This window comes from Miscanthus floridulus, chromosome 9 (genome assembly GCF_019320115.1).
Source record: "Miscanthus floridulus cultivar M001 chromosome 9, ASM1932011v1, whole genome shotgun sequence".
Classification (NCBI taxonomy): Eukaryota; Viridiplantae; Streptophyta; class Magnoliopsida; order Poales; family Poaceae; genus Miscanthus; species Miscanthus floridulus.
This window is the reverse complement of record NC_089588.1, coordinates 25,506,914-25,515,150: the sequence shown is the minus strand read 5'-3', so window position 1 is coordinate 25,515,150 and position 8,237 is coordinate 25,506,914. Positions and strand designations below refer to the sequence as shown.

At 51.3% G+C, this 8,237-nt stretch overlaps 1 pseudogene; it reads right to left on the bottom strand.

Moving 5' to 3' along the window:
- Positions 1–5,620: 5,620 nt before the first annotated feature.
- LOC136481584 (cytochrome P450 709B2-like) lies at positions 5,621–7,315 on the bottom strand (annotated as a pseudogene).
- Positions 7,316–8,237: the final 922 nt, after the last annotated feature.

Below are 8,237 nucleotides of genomic sequence, written 5' to 3'. Positions count from 1 at the left end.
AAAATAACATAATATTACATGTATTAGAAATAATCATCCCCATCGGGATTAGCTGGATCATAGCTCTCATCATCACTATCAGCCATGTCGAAATGTTCAACACTTTCCAAAGGAGCAACTATGTCATCATTGCCATTGCCAATATGTAATCCTTCAAGTAACGCCAAGTCCTTCGCATTTTCCACCTCATCCACCTCGTCTACATCAATATCCATTTCATTGTCTACTTCCATTTCCATAGCTCCGGTTAAGTCAATCTCAAAAGTTACGATGAATGGGACAAACACGGGCCAACAAGTGTATGGGACAGCCATCATTCCATAAGGATTGAACCCATCTGTTGCCAGTGCAACACGCACATTACGTGCCTCCCCACTTTTGTTACGATGAATGTTATCAAAGTGATGCCATGCTTCACCATCGGCTGGATGTACCATCTTCTCAGGACTGTATCTTTTTCCATTTTTGTGCCATATCATCTGTTTCGCGGACTCCTCTGTCATGAATAGCCGTTGGATCCTCGGTATGAATGGAAGGTACCGTAGGATTTTCACGGGGTACGGACTCTGCCTCTTCTCACCATCACCAGAGTCTACCTCCAGATACCTAGAGGATTTACACTTTGGACAGTACTTTACATCCGCGTGTGCTTTTCTAAAGAGGACGCAGCCCTTCGGACAAGCATGTATCTGCTCATACGGCATCTTAAGTGCACGAAGGACCTTCTGCGATTCGTACATGTTCTGTGGCAGAAGGTGACCGGCCGGAAGGATGGAGCCAATAACTATCAACATTTCATCAAAGTTCTCTCGACTAAGGTTGAACTGGGACTTTAAGGCCATTAAGCGTGAAATGCCATCAAGCTTTGAAATCTGTGTGTGGCCATGAAGGGGTTTCCCTGCCGCAGACAACATGTCGTAATACGCCTTTGCGCTTGCCTCTGGCTCCTCCTCCTGCTGCCTACGTCCGTCAGCGAAGTGTGCTTCGTGAAAGTCATCTAACCAAGCTGCTACCCCGGCATCAGCATTGTAATCCTCGACACGTGGTCTCACCACCTCCTCTCTCACACGATCGGCTTCACCGTGGTTGGTCCACTGGGTATAGTTTTTCGTAAATCCATGCCTAGCCAGATGTGAAGTCATCACCTCCTTTGTCTGCCTCTTTCTGTTCTTACAGTTGATGCAGGGACAAAAAACGGCACGCGCTCCGGGAGCCTGGTCAAATACTTGCTTGATGAAAGCCTCGGTCTTGTTGACCCATTCTCTGGTAATCTCACGGGCGCTCCGGCGGCCCGAGTACATCCACTCACGGTCATCCATCCTCTAACATATATATCACCAAGTAATAAATATAACCATGGACTTGCTTCTACACGTCGTTCCTACCATCTAATAGGTAAGGATAGGTCCTAATCCCACCCGAGGATGCATAGATGGTGTTAGTTCCCATGGTCTGGTCCTATCCGAAACAGAATTTTGGCAACACCTCCCCGCTGTTCTCCAAATACACGTCCCGACAGGGAGATTGTGTATCCGGAGAACAACAGGAAGGTACTGTTGAAACTCTGTCTTGGATCGGAGCAGACCATGGAAACTAACACCATCTGCGCATCCTCGGGCTGTCCAAAAAACGTGGACAATTCGAAATAGATACGGTTATTGATATGCAAAGATCTGCATATTTCGAACTGTATCTCTTTCGAACGGGAGACACCTAACTGGGTTACGTGGAGATACATGACCAGGACAAAGAAAGAGTGGTTATACCTTAGGTGGCGGTGAAGTCAGGCTAGCGGGGCCGTGGCGGGTCGGTGGAGTGGCGAGGCGACGTGGTGCAGGCAGACCTGGGGACACCGGGGGTACTCCGACTCGGCTCCTGCAAAAAGAAAGAAAGAAGCAAAATAACGTCAACTCAAAAATTCGGCAGCATCTCCCCTGAACGGTGAGGTTTCCAAACCTGAAAGAAAACCACGGCACGATGGCCGACAACCACATATATATCAAGGAACCACATGCAGCTTAATTATCAACTACTACTACTCTAACTACTACAACTACTACTACACTAACTACTACTACCACTACTAATACCACTACTACAACTACTAACTACTAACTACTACTAATACCACTACTACAACTACTAACTACTACTAACACTACTACGACTACTACTCTAACTAATACACTAGGTCTGCAGATGCATGCATGGTACACTAGATCAATATAGGTTGATCCCTATGCGTACCTTGCACTTCATATAACATATTCATTCTGATTCACATCGGTAAAAGAAAAAAAGACAGAACTAAACGAAAATGATAGGGCGGCAGGAACAGAAACAGTGTACTCCTACCTAGCTATGACCAATACACAGTTGAGTGGGGTATGTAAGTGAATTGGTATGGTTTTCAGCTATACTATTTCTTATTTTCCTGGCACACAGAAAGTTGATGAAATATGTTTATTGATGAAAATGCATATTTCTGAATATTATTAAAGTTTTTAGCTTCCTGAAACACAGAAAGACGTCATTGACAAGGTGAAGGCCATCATCTCGGCCAAGGAAGAGTACAAGGAGTTCCAGCTTCTCAAGAGGCAGCGTGTAGCCGAACTAAAGCAAGAGGTCATCTTTGGATTAAGGTTTCAGAAACCGTTTGGCATAAACCAACACAGTAGGAAAGGAACACCACAAACCTTAAATCTCCCAACAAATAGTGCAACAAACACTAATCAAAATACAGGGGGGAAAATCCTTAGATCCAGCTATCCAAAGAGCAGAAAATTAACACACACACTGGATCAATGAGCGTCACTAACACATTTCTATGATTGAAAAATATTTTCCTGGTCCTTTAATTCAAAAAACACACTGTTGTATACTGACATAGTTCTTGCCATAATCAGGTTCTTGCAGAAGTTTTCAAATCAATCTTACTCTTAGTATAGCTATGATCGTACCAAAGTAAATCTTGGTTTATGGGGGAACAACAAATAGGAAAGCAGTACGAGGTCTATGTCAACTACTTTGAAGACCATAATTAGTAAACTGGAGCTAAATTATTTATCATATCATAGCATTTAACATGTAGGAGTAACATACAACTAGAAACACAAAACTCAACTCCTAAGCTAGATTCATCAAGTTCAGTTATGGAAATATTAGGTAAGAACAAGGATGAAGTCATAAAACAATGATGAGAAAGCATCAGTTGTTAATGTTATAAGTAGGCGTTCCTCCAAGATCAAAGGCACGAACAGCTCATACTCTCATAATCTGATATCAAAATGTTCATTGTGGAAATCGTCAATGCGTATAATCTGAACGCACAGAAATCGGAAGGAGTACAGGGGAAAAAAACACCACCCTAATCCAGTGGCTAGCATTTTCAGGTTCTTGCCTCTGACAGTCTATTGTTCCACCTCCACTCCTCCTGACTCCTAAGGCGCACTCACCCCAGTTCATGCAGTGTGGGGAACTGGGGTTATCCATGGCGACCAAATTCCACAACAGAGGAAGAAAGAATAATCCATTACAAGGAAACGCGCGGTAATAGAGCTGTACCACGGTTAGGCGCGGGAGGGGAATGGTTTCAGCCTCCAGCAGCCGGGGGTTCGCGCAGGCCGCGACGGAAGAACAAGGCACCAGACCGCCGCAGTCGCTTAGGGAAAAAGGAGGAGTGAGGAAGAGTACTGACTCGGTGCCCTTCTGGCGGAGGATGCAGAACTGCTTGGGGGAGAGGACGGCGCGCCACTCCTCCTCGCTCCTCTGCTTGCGGGGGCGGGACGAATGACTGCGTCGTTGGCGTGCGGGGGCGAGACGCCGGCGGCCGTGCGTTGCGGGGCTGGGGCGGGCCGGCGGCCGCCACCGGCGCGCGGGTGGACGTGGAGGGATGGGGCGGGCTGGCCGGGCTACGGCGGCGGCGAGGCTCGGGCGGAGCGGCGGCGGCAGCGCGCGTGGCCGGGCGTGGCGGGCTGCGGCGGCGGCGGGGCTGCGGCCGAAACGGTTCACCTTGCGGGGCTTGCGGGGTTGCGCCGAAACGATTAAGTGGTGAAGCCACTTTGCCGAGAGCCAGATCTGGGAGGCTCTCGGCAAACCTTCCCCCTTTGCCGAGAGCCCCCATATCCGGCTCTCGGTAAAGTTAATTTTTTTTTCAAATTTCGTTCGAATTTTTTAACTAGCTAACTGCACAAAAAAATATTAAAAAAAAATAAAAATTATTATTTGCCGAGAGTAGCTCTCGGCAAACTGAACAAAAAATGATATTTCTAAAAAAAATTAAATCTCGAGAGCAGCTCTCGGCAAACCTCTTCGCCGAGAGCCAGCTATCGGCAACCATTGATCCAGGCCAGGTAAAAAAAAAGAAATCTGCGCCGAGAGCGGGCCTAGTTGCTCTCGGCAAAGAGCCTTTGCCGAGAGCAATCCCCTGAAGCTCTCGGCAAATAATATCCAAAAAAAAATTAATAAACAGCAAACGGCTCTAGAAAAATACGAAATTTTGCCGTGTTACAACTTATGCTCTCTAATGGCTATACAAAAAGTTTGTAACTCCAGAACTAATTCGACCATGACATTGTTTGAAAATCCTAATGGATCCTTCTCAACTTTATGAAACTTATTCGGAGATGTCTCAGATTGTAAGAATCATACGCAACCACTTGTGCGAAACATTTTCAATTTTTTACCACAGCCTCCAGGTGTGATACCATGGCTTCATTGCAAATATCACAATTTTCCGACTTCGTTTTCTTTTTTAAGAATTTTTAAATCGTTGGGCGCTGTTCGTGGTCTTCGATTCGTAAAATAAAAGGTGAAAAAACGTCAACAAGATGTTATTTGCCCTCAATAATGCATAAATAGCATGAATATCATTTTCTACTTAATTTTTTCCCGTGTTTAAATCAATCGCTGTTCAAATTTTAATCGATTAAAAAAACTCCTTGAAATGCAATTAATTAATTATATATAGCAAATAATTACAAAAATACACAAAATTTTAATATTGAGTACAACCTGTAGTATGTCTATAGAGAAAAAAGTTTGGAGCATATGAAAGAAAAAATAATTTAATTGGAGAGAGTTAGGAGAAGAGAAACACATGCACATGAAATATAGAAACCACATTTGCCGAGAGCTTGGGAGGGGCTCTCGGCAAATATTTGCCGAGAGTGGCGCTCGGCAAAGAGTTTTGCCAAGAGCAGTAACGGAGGGGCTCTAGGCAAAGCGGTGACGCCGTCAGGGCAGGTCACGGCTATGGGCCCGCTTCAATGTTTTGCCGAGAGCCTGATTTTGCCGAGAGCGCGGCCTACGGCAAAGGACCGTTTTGCCGACGGGCATTTTTTGCCGAGCGCGGCTCTCGGCAAAACGGCCCACTTCGCCGAGAGCTGTTGCTTGCCGAGATGCAGGCCCACGGCAATCCTGTCACTTGCCGACGGCCGGTGTTTACCGAGAGCCGCGCTCGGCAAACGTTTTCTTTGCCGAGAGCCCGCGTTTTTGCTCTCGGCAAAAATCCCGGATCTCGGCAAAGGACGTTTTTCCGGTAGTGAACGTTGTAGGAAATTTATACTCCTACTTTAGTTCAAATGGAACTTGTGACAAGGATGGCTTCCAATCCTCTCTGCTACACATCCAAGAGCGTGAGCACGACCGGGAGCCCTTTCGATGGTTGCAGCGTCAGGAAGTCGACCGGCGCGTGCACGTACTCCGGTGCCACCTCGAAGGCGAACCGCCGCAGGATGAGCGCCAGCGTGTGGCCTTGGCCTCCAGCATCGCGAAGTCCTGCCCGATGCACGACCGCGGGCCCAAGGAGAAGGACAGCAGCGCGTTCGGGTCCGCCGCCGCCCTGCCCATGCCGTCCCGGAACCGGAGCGGGTTGAACGCGACGGCGTCCGCGCCCCACACCTCCTCGTCGCGGTGGAGCATCCCGATCGGGATCAGCAGGAGGGTGCCCTTGGGCATCTTCACGCCGCAGAGGTCCGCGTCCGCTGTCGCCTGCCTCGCGATCATCGGCACCGCGCCGTACAGCCCGAGCGTCTCGTACAGCACCATGGTCACCTGCGAAACAACATAAGAACATGGCTGTGATGCACATGCACGCTCGCAGGCGGTCACCGTGCGGATATACACCTGCTTGGCGCTAGCTAGCTTAATAAGCTTAAGGTGGAGGGGGCTCACGAGCTTGAACTTGTTGAGGGCGTCGCCGCGGAGGGGCACCTCGGCGCCGCCGCACTCCCGGATCACCTCCTCCCTGAGCCGCTGCTGCCACGTGGGTGCCGAGGAGGAACATGGCCCAGGTGAGGAGGTGCGAGGTCGTGTTGTGGCCGGCGAAGAAGAAGGTCTTGCACTCGTCGATGATCTCGTCCATGCTCATGGCCTGCTGCCTATTGCCGCCGTCGTCGCCGCCGGCGTTGGCCTCCAACATGAGGCCGACCAGGTCGCTGCCGTAGCCCCTCGCCTCCTTCGCAGCGGCGAGGCGCTCGCCGATGATGGCCATGAGCGTGCCCCGCACCGTGCGCTCGAGCTGCCAGTGGCGCACGTTGGCCTTGGTGGGCACGTACTGCATGCCCGGCACGCGCACGCTGTTGATGGAGGCGAAGGCGATGAACTGGAGCTCCCGCTGCGCCAGGAACACCTCCTTCCCCTGCCGGTAGCTGCTGCCGAACGCCGTGTGCGAGATCACGTCGGCGGTGAGCTCCGTGAACTGATGCCCCACCTCCACCGTCACACCCTCCCCGTCCCCGCTTGCGGCGGCGCGCGCCTCCCACGCCCGGATCACCTCCGCCGCGCTCGCCGCCATCGCCCCCGTCATCGACTTGAGCTTGTCCATGGCGAACGCCGGGTGCACGACGCGGCGGTGGCGCGACCAGTCGTCGCCGTTGGTGAAGACGAGGCCCATGCCCATCATGGACAGTATGGTGGGGCCCGGGTCCGGCATGCCGTACAGCCCCGACTTGCCGGAGAGGACCCGCTTCACCATGTCGTAGCTGCCCACGAACAGCGCCGGAGTCGAGCTGGACCACATCAGGAACACCTTGCCGTAGAGTGACATCCACTCGCGGTACTGCGGCATCACGCGCGGGATGTAGTCGTGGGAGGTGAGGTCCAGCGTGTCGCCGTTGGTCGCCGCCCGCATCGCCTGAACCTCCTTGCTGTTGCCCACGAAGACACGGTACAGCGGCCCGCAGACGCCCTGCCGCGCGAACGCCCTCGCCACGGCGTACGGGCGCCACACCAGGTGGACCAGCACCGTCCACAGCCTCGTGACCACCACCACGGCGAGGGCGGCGGCGACCAGCGCTGCACCTCCCGTGCCCATGTCGAGCAACAGGAGGATACGAACGAGAACTCGGCGTGCACCGTGAAAGCGAAGTGCAATACGCACGGAGGAGGGTAGTACTGCGATGTGATGTCGTCGTGTGTGCCATTGTCACTATGTACGCACGGAGGAGGCTTAGATTTGCAGTCTCCCAGCTGATGCTTAATATCAGGTCGGAGTAATCCGTTTACACGTTGGATCAGTGGCGGCGCCAGGGGTATACCCCTGTACGCCAAGGCATACCCAAGATTTGAGAGAATAAATTAATAAGTATATACATGTTTATATATATATCTTCATACATTCACGTTGTTGGCTCATAGGCCCAATAGAACATTTGTTTCTGGCAATCTGGCTGCCCACGAAAGCAACAAAGCCCAGAATACACATTGTCGCTTGCGTTACCCCTGCCCGACGCCCCTTTCCCTGCTCGTGCTCGCTGCTCCACGCCGCAGCACGCAGCCACGCACGGCAGCACGACGCCCGCCACACGCCACCTCCAGACCTCCCCCACTCCAGTCTCCAGCGACCGGCGCCGGCAGGTGGCACCTTGCGTCCTTCCATCCTCGCCATCTCCCCCACTCCGGCTGACTCGCCCCTTTCCCCTTCCCCTCCCCCCTCGCCGCTCGCCCCCATAGTACCAGCACGAAGGAGCCGGCCACCCTCGGCGCCCGAGCGGCACCTCCCCATCTGCAGCACCGAGCACCCTCTGGGCTCCGGCGACCGGCCCTCCTCCTCTGCTCGGCAACTTCAAGCAAGGTGAGCATAGCAGATGCAGAGCACCCTAGATTCACTCCTCAGTGAACTATTGAAAATTTGTTTTTCTAATTATTTTGATTGTATTATTCATTTTTATAATGTAGATGAAGAAGAAGGGTGTTAGCATATTTGCATTGTAGGAGAAAGCTGCAAAGGCAAAAAA